This window comes from Cryptococcus neoformans, chromosome 5 (genome assembly GCF_000149245.1).
Source record: "Cryptococcus neoformans var. grubii H99 chromosome 5, complete sequence".
Taxonomy (NCBI): Eukaryota; Fungi; Basidiomycota; class Tremellomycetes; order Tremellales; family Cryptococcaceae; genus Cryptococcus; species Cryptococcus neoformans.
The window spans coordinates 1563106-1570605 of record NC_026749.1 but is presented as its reverse complement, the minus strand read 5'-3'; the positions used below and the strand labels follow the sequence as shown (position 1 = coordinate 1570605).

The following is a 7500-nucleotide window of genomic DNA, read 5'->3' as shown; positions in this document are numbered from 1 at the left end:
TTATTATTTTTATTTCTCTTACTTTTTCCCAAGCACCGTCCCAGACACCCAAGGTATAAAGCCGTAGATCTATAACGACTCTTCCTTCTTCCCCATCCTCATGGAAGAGTCCCTTCTATACGGTCCTCGGTTGTCTGTGCATAGAATGATTGTTAACTCCTGCCCAGATTTTGCCGTACATGCACACCCGTAGACCGTTTGCTGTTCTCTCTTGCCGCACACACTGAACTTCAACGCCGACTCAACCCAGAAGCATATTCAGCTGTAGTGAACAAACCTTCTCAAGGTCTGTTACACTTTTTTTCAAATGACTCTTCCTGGCATGGAATCTGAGCTATCCGACTTCATCGTCAAATTAAGCACCAGTGAAAGCCATACTAGAATTCGACAAGGAACTCCCATGACCTCTCAGGGAGAAGAGAATATTGCGGCAGAGCTTGCAAGAGCTCTTCAAGAGAACAAAGCATTGAAAGCAGAGGTGATTAGGAAGGACAAGTGGACTGAAGATCTAATTCGACAACTGGAGATTTTGGGGGGGAACTCAGAGGAAGAGAAGGCAAAAGCTAAACTTTCAAGATCCATGGGAAAAGGTACAGAAGCTAATCTCGAAGCTGATGCCACCTCGGCGAGTAGTGAAGCCCCATCCCACTACGAAGCCCTCCCAACCTACAAACTCAACCTCCCCACCCTCCTGCCCACAAAAGATCCCCTAGTCATCCAAAACCATCTCGACAAGCTGGCTATCCAATTCAAGGGCCTTGCCAATGGTCGTAAGTACGACCCGATCCTACTAGAAAGGCACAAAATCTATCTGGCAGCCCAAACTCTTTCCGCTCCAGAGCACATCACATATGCCAAAACCGCGAAAAATCAACTTACCTTCCAGGAATGGGCAGCCGGTTTCAAAGAAGCAGTCCTCCCCTATGGTTGGATTACAACAGCTGAGTGAAACATGGCCGCTCTCGCTCCGCTCGCCCAAGACCTCGCCACCATACCCCGCTTTGTCGACAAAGTCCGCAGCTATATCGCCCTTTTGGAGGATGTCAACTCAGCCTTGCCTGATGCCTTCATTGCTGCCTTTGTACGGCAGAATATGCACCCCACTGTTCGTGCTGACATGGAGAGAGATCACACTGAGAAAGAGCTACGATCGATGGGTGCCAATACCCTTCTCAATAAGTTGTTGTGACATACCGAACAGGTGGAATGGCAACTTACTGCTTTCTCTGGCGTTCTTCCCAACCACTCTAACCCAACACGTCCTGCCGTCGCAGCCATCACCGACACCCCATCTTCCACAGTCGATTTCGCCAAGTGGTACGACCCCGCTACCCGTCTCCCGAAAGGTCTCCTAGGTCGCCAAGTCCGCCAACATCTCACAGAAAAAGGGAGATGCTGGCTTTGCAGAAAGTCAGGGCACAAGTCCCCAGAGTGTCTGAAGCGAAACGACCCGGCCGCCGTCAATACCGTCAAAACCTACGAAGGAGATCAGCAAGCCCATGAGACAGAGGAAGCAGCAGGACTTGCCAAAGTGTTGGCCCTCAACATCACCGAGTCAGTCCCTCCCCTTTTCATCAAATGTCGGTTCCATGTTGACGGTCCTTACTTCCGTGCTCTCTTCGACACCGGTGCATCCATCTCTCTCATAGATCCCTCTCTAGTTAACACGAATCAGTTGCGGGTGATGACTGCTCCGAGGTCGCGACGAGTGGCATTAGCAGGGGGTATTGCGGGGCCGAGGCTTTGTCAGATGGTTGAAGAAGATATATGGATAGGTGATGCTAAATACAAGTGTGCCGCCTTCATTATGCCATTGGGTACACAATATCAAGCGATCCTCGGCTTAAATTTCATTCTTACCCATGGTTTCCTGACAGGCGCAACAATTCTCAAACAAGTTATGCCTCACACTACTCACCCATTCATGGTATCCTCCTTGGCAACTGACCCGCACCGAGAAGAGCTGCGTAAAACACTCCTGAATAAATTCAGTGCAATCTTTCCTGAAGATATTGGAGACGTAGTGAATTACCCACCTATTTGCAACTCAGATTCCAAAGTCCGACACCACATAAACCTCACACCTGGAGCCGTCCCATTCCGTTCAGCCGGTTATCACTCTCCGCATATGTGGCGCCATCAACTAGCTGAAGAAATCCAAAAACACCGGGCAGCGGGTTGATTGCATCCCTCAAGTTCGCCATGGGCAGCTCCGGCGTTCTTGATAAAAAAGGAAAATGGGAAATTCCATTTCATTTGTGACTATCGCGGGCTAAATAAGGTGACCCAAAAGGATGCCACACCAGTTCCGAATGTTGATGATATCCTCCACCGAGCGGTGCGTGGTAGGATATTTGCCAAGATTGACCTATCCAATGCCTTTTTCCAAACCCTTATGCATGAACCGGACATCGAGAAGACCGCTATTACCACCGAATTTGGTCTGTTTGAGTGGGTCGTGATGCTGCAAGGTGCCTGTAACTCGCCAGCCACTCAGCAACGTCGCCTAAATGAAGCCCTGCGTGGTCTGATTGGGGAGATCTGTGAGGTGTATGTTGACGATATTATTGTGTGGGCAAAGGATGCGGATGAATTAAACAGCCGTCTAGAAGCAGTATTGGGACGATTACAGAATGCCGGGTTAGTCTGTTCGCTGACTAAATCCGAGTTCTTCTGCGACGAAGTCAAATTCCTTGGTCACGTGATTTCTGCCAACCGCATCTGTCCCGATCCAGTCAAAGTCCGCACCATACGACAATGGCCCCAGCCACAGTCCCCTCGTGAGCTCCGATCCTTCTTGGGGCTATTACAGTACCTTCGAAAATTCATTCCTGCTATCGCTCAGCATACGCGCCCCCTCACAGCTCTTCTTCCCCCTAGTGTAGCCACCGAGAAAGCATGGATTGCTTGTCAGCGTGTTTTGTCACAAGGGCAACATCCTAAGGCCGTGCTTCCGTGGGTCTGGAAATGGACGACAGAGGCTTCTGCAGCCTTCCAAATACTCAAGCAGAAGGTTGCAGCCATTAGTGGACTTCGACCCCTGGATTATGCAGCTGCACTCTCTGGGAAAGCTCCAATTTATCTCTTTACAGATGCAAGCAAGTATGGTACCGGCGCTTGGCTAGGGCAAGGACCGAATTCAGAAGATGCATATCCAGTGGCGTATGATTCTCGGGGGTTATCCCAAGCCGAACAGAACTACCCTACTCATGAAAAGGAATTGCTCGCAGTCGTCTGCGCCCTAAAACTCTGGCGACCCCTACTCCTGGATATTCCCGTTCATATCCAAACCGACCACTTCACACTAAAATGGTTCCTACAGCAGCGTGACCTTTCCGAATGACAAAAACGCTGGCTAGGGATTCTCTCTCGTTTCGACCTGCGCATCGACCATATTGCTGGAGTAAACAATTTCATAGCTGATGCCCTATCCAGACTTGGCGGTGCAGATCCGGAGGATGACGGGATAGAGGTGCCAGAAGTTAGTGCAGCAGTTCTCGGATTGCTTGGACAGGATGTTGGTGTAGGCACTGTGGGTGCCTCACTGCGTTCGGACAGCGTTCGTTGAACGTTCGAGAGGAGATGAGGTTCGAGAAAGCGTTCGAGGAGAGCGTTCGAAGAGGGGTAGGATAGTTATAGTTGTCTAATGGATGCAAACTAGCACTGGTGTATGCATAAGTTTGCTGGAGAGAGAGAAAACTATAACTATGTACCAGATCTATATGTATATATATATGAATGTATGAAGAAACAGGCAGAAGTCCATCGAAAAAAAGGGGCAAAGATCCGGCGAAGTCCGCCGCCGCGTTTCGGCAGCAATTGCCGGTCCTATGCATGAGAATGAAAATATCATGCATAGGACAAAGGCCGGACAGAGCCCGATGCCGCGTTTCGGCGTAGTCCGAAAAACGCGTTTCGGCATCAATTTCTCACCAGCCAACATCGTCCTATGCATAGGAATAAATCCTACCATATGGTGAGAACAAGTGGTGGTAAGGGCTCTGCACTTACAGCCTATGAACTCTTCCCAAGCTTCTTTCCATCCATCATAGCCAAGTGCCTCATCCCGACTTATCCACCGAGCCTTGGGGCCTTCACTGGCGAAGCGGGCGCGCACTTGATATACCTTGGGGTGCTGGCCTTTGGGAGAGAGCGTGCGGTCTTCAAGGAGCTGAAGGATGCGAGGCGGGGCTTGAACCGGGCGGTCGAGGAGCCTGGGGGCGGTGTCTTGATGGTAGCGAGTCGATTCCTTGTAAGGCTTGAGGCGAGAGACATGGCACCGCGGCATGGACTGTGTAGAGGTGATGGGGACATCGAGCTCATAAAGCGATTGCTCAGGAAAAGCACGCAGGATGGTGAAGGGGCCTTCCCAGCGGGGTATGAACTTGGCAGAGCAGTTAGTGGTAGTCTTATATTCGTGACGGAACTCAGCTGTGTTCAAATAGACCTTGTCTCCAGGGCGGTATACCGGGTCGGGACGGCGGTGCTTGTTGGCTTGAACACTTTGCCGATGCTTTGCAAGAAGCAGTTCGTCACAAGCGATACCTTCGTCCAACTCCATCCTCTTCGCTGCTAATTCCCATTCCATCGCAGTTGGTTGGGCCTGAGGTATCGCGGAGGCGGCGGTTGATGAGGAGGGTAGGAGGGGGGGGGTGAGGGAGAGACGCTTGCCAAAGACGAGTTCGGCAGGCGTGTGTTGGGTGGAACGGCGGAGGGTATTGTTCATCGCGAAGGCGACACGCTGTAGGTTAGCTGCCCAATTTCGACCCTGGTCATCTGTCCATGCACGCAGTGTCTGTATCACTGTTTTGTTTGACCGCTCTGATACGCCATCGGTCTGTGGGTGATAAGCTGTAGACATCTTTAGCTTCGTACCAAGTAAGGAGTTGAGGCGGCGCCAAGATGCGGCGGTAAACAACTTATCCCTGTCCGAGACTATCGATGTCGGAACGCCATACTTGGACACCCAGTGGTCGTAGTATAATTGAGAGAAGGCCGAAGACGTAAGTGTTGTAACCGTAGGAATGAGAGCGACCCATCCAGTAAGTCGGTCGGTGATGACAATAAGGTAGTCGAAACCGTGGGATGTCGGAAGCGGGCCCACAAAATCGATGCCGATGTCGGCAAACTTGGCAGCTGGAACCGGTAGCGAATGAAGGAGACCTGGAGGTTTGGTGGTTGCGGCTTTGGATGTTTGGCATGCAGGGCAAGTGCTAACAAAATCCTTCACGTCACTAGCCATACCATCCCAGAAGTACTTACAGCGCGCTAGTTCCAGTGTCTTTTCCATTCCAAAATGACCCATGGCATCGTGACATTCTCGGAGGCACTGCTCCCGGAGGCCTGATACGTCCGGGACGCACAGCCGTCCCTCGTACTGAAGTACTGTTTGTAACCCCGACGCCCCCTGCACCTCCTCGCATTGAACTCCTGGCGGACGCCGGTCCTCTTCTTGCCACACAGCCATAATAGGATCTTGAGTATAGCCGTTGGCGACCTGGTCCACAAAGTCGGCGTTGGGTGTAAGGACCATCATGGTGAGGGCGTTGATGGAGGGGGCATCCTGGTGTAAGCGAGAGAATGCATCGGCGATAACGTTGGTGACCCCTGATATGTGAGAGATGTGTAAGTCATAGTCGGCGAGGACGAGGAGCCAACGCTTTTGACGCTCGGAGAGGTTGGGTTGCTGGAAAAACCATTTGAGGGTGGCGTGGTCGGTCATGATATGTACCGGAAGGCCGAGAAGAAGTGGGCGCCATTCCTTGAGGGCGTGGATGATAGCGCAGAGTTCTTTCTCATGGACCGGATAGTTTCGTTCGGCAGAGGTGAGAGAGCGGGAGTCATAGGCGATAGGCTGAGCTTGATCGGGGGATGGACCTGTACCTAACCATGCACCTATGCCAGTGTTACTTGCATCGGTGAAAAGGTAAAGGTTTATTTGGCCAGCGAGAACAGCATCATGGGAAAGAGGGGACAGACCTGTGATTCGCGCCAACATGTCCTTCAAGTCCTCAAATGCTCGTTGCGCTGACATCGTCCAGTTCCAGATCCAACTTAGTGCTTCAAGTCTCTCCACCGGGCTTCCCTTCGCAAGTTGACGCTTACGCAATTCATACGCTTTTTCTGCTGACTTATTGGGAGGAAGGAGTGCAGTAAGAATGGCTGTCTTGGTGGCAATTTGGGGAATGAACTTCCGTAGATATTGCAGAAGTCCGAGGAATGAACGCAGGTCTTTCACCGAACTGGGTGACGGCCACGCACGCAACGCCTCGACTTTCTTAGGGTCTGGGCCGATGTGATTGGTAGAAATGACGTGGCCAAGAAATGTGACTGAGTCGACGAAAAACTGTGATTTGCTGGGGGAGCATACAAAACCGCCCTTACGTAAAGCTGTCAGAACCGCGCGGATATTGATGGCTAAGTCGGAGTCGGATTCACCCCAGATGATGATGTCATCGACGTAGGCCTCACAGCAGACACTGATGAGATTTCGCAAAGCTTCGTTCAAACGGCGCTGTTGTGTTGCAGGAGAATTACATGCGCCTTGCGGCATCACAACCCACTCATACAAGCCCCACGGAGTGCAAATGGCGGTCTTCTCGATATCTGGCTCATGCATCAAGGTCTGGAAGAAGGCATCAGTGAGGTCGAGTTTGGCGAATACACGACCGTGGGCAGCACGTTGGAGGATGTCGTCGATAATAGGAACCGGTGTGCGATCTTTGATCGTCACGTTGTTGAGGCCCCGGAAATCGCAGAGGAATCGAAATTTTCCGTTCTCTTTCTTGATAAGGAACGCTGGGGCTGCCCAAGGAGAACTGGAGGGGCGAAGGCGGCCAGCTGCATGGTGCTTTTCGATTTCTTGACGGAGAGTTTCACGCCAGGCTAACGGAACCCAAAAACCGGCTTTGGCGACGGGTGCAGTGTTGGGGAGGATGTTGATGTGGTGGCGGACTTGAGACATGGTGGAGCAGATCGGCGGATAGTGCGAGACATCGGAAATGTTGGCAGGAAGGATATCGGCGAAGTCATGGAGAATGGCTGCCGAAAGCGAATTACGGTTGGAGCTGACTGGCGGGGTCTCACATGGCATGATAGCATTTAGCTGTAGATTAGCGAGTGATGCATATGATGAGCCACCATCCAAGAGGAGTTTATTGAGGCGAATAGCGCCATCAAAAAGACGGTGTTGGCGACAGAAAGGGAGACCGAGAATTAAACGATACTTCGGACCCAGAGGCATGGCGTAGAATGGCGTTTCCGCATAAATTGTTTCACCAATTGATACATCCACTAAGTACTCCTGCTCTATCACCGGCCCCGCTCGGTTATCTGCCATCTTCGTCCCCACCGGCGGGACGGGGGTCCCCCTCAAGCCAAGCTGCGCCGCATACTCCCGGTCGATGACATTAATGCCCGCGCCAGAATCAACTAAGGCGGTAGCAGGGTCATCGTTAGCCTGAACGCGGCAAGTGACCATGAGGAGAGGTACTGACCCTG

The 7500-nt window shown here is 51.7% G+C and overlaps 1 non-coding gene; it reads left to right on the top strand.

Annotated features, from left to right (window-relative positions):
* The first annotated feature begins 6532 nt into the window (after positions 1–6532).
* On the top strand, positions 6533–7144 carry CNAG_12492. XR_001045739.1 has 1 exon: positions 6533–7144. It is a non-coding gene; the product is annotated as a hypothetical RNA (non-coding RNA).
* Positions 7145–7500: the final 356 nt, after the last annotated feature.